Source organism: Trachemys scripta, chromosome 10 (assembly GCF_013100865.1).
Source record: "Trachemys scripta elegans isolate TJP31775 chromosome 10, CAS_Tse_1.0, whole genome shotgun sequence".
Taxonomy (NCBI): Eukaryota; Metazoa; Chordata; order Testudines; family Emydidae; genus Trachemys; species Trachemys scripta.
Genome location: NC_048307.1, coordinates 35,932,788 through 35,933,784, shown reverse-complemented (window position 1 = coordinate 35,933,784; position 997 = coordinate 35,932,788).

The following is a 997-nucleotide window of genomic DNA, read 5'->3' as shown; positions in this document are numbered from 1 at the left end:
GGGCTATGTGACTTTGTGGCGGGGGAGGGCGGTTAGAGATCTTATGCAGCGGTCCTTATCCTGGATCACAGAGCCACGCAGCAGGGGATCTGTAACCATCCTCCCCCTGCCAGAAAGTCACATAGCCCCCACACACAGAGTCCCGAACAGGAGGGGTGGCAGGCTCCATTGAAACAACCAGTCCGGACCACTCTAGAAGCAGGAGCCTGTCATTCCTCGAGTTTAGAAGCGTCCTTTGCATCACTACACTACACCCGCTCCCAACCACAGTCCGTGTCCCAGTTTCAACACTTTACCGCGAAAACAGTAATAAAGAAAACGGTGTTCATTAACAAATTTCCAGTGATTTTATTTTTAAACGTGTTGTTGGAAGGGGGTGAACGGAGTATGAAACTGGAGAGAATAGTGAACATTCACTGGGTAAAGAAACGGGGGCAGGTTCAGCTACTCTGTAAACAAATGTAATAGTCACAGGTTACCCTGCTCACTCAGGAACCTAGCTTTCAAAGCCTCCCAGATGCACAGCGCGTCCCGCTGGGCTCTTCTAATCGCACGGCTGTCTGGCTGGGCATAATCAGCAGCCAGGCTATTCACCTCAACCTCCCACCCCACCATAAAGGTCTCCCCCTTGCTCTCACAGAGATTGTGGAGCACACAGCAAGCTGCAATAACAATGGGGATATTGGTTTCGCTGAGATCAGAGCGAGTCAGTAAGCTTCTCCATCTCCCCTTGAGATGTCCAAAAGCACACTCCACCACCATTCTGCACTTGCTCAGTCTGTAGTTGAAGAGTTCTTTTTCACTGTCCAGGGCGCCTGTATAGGGCTTCATGAGCCAGGGCATTAGTGGGTAGGCTGGGTCCCCGAGGATCACTGTAGGCATCTCCACATCCCCAACAGTTATTTTGTGGTCCAGGAAGTAAATACCTTCCTGCAGCCGTCTAAACAGACCAGAGTTCCTGAAAACACAAGCGTCATGAACCTTGCCCGGCCATCCG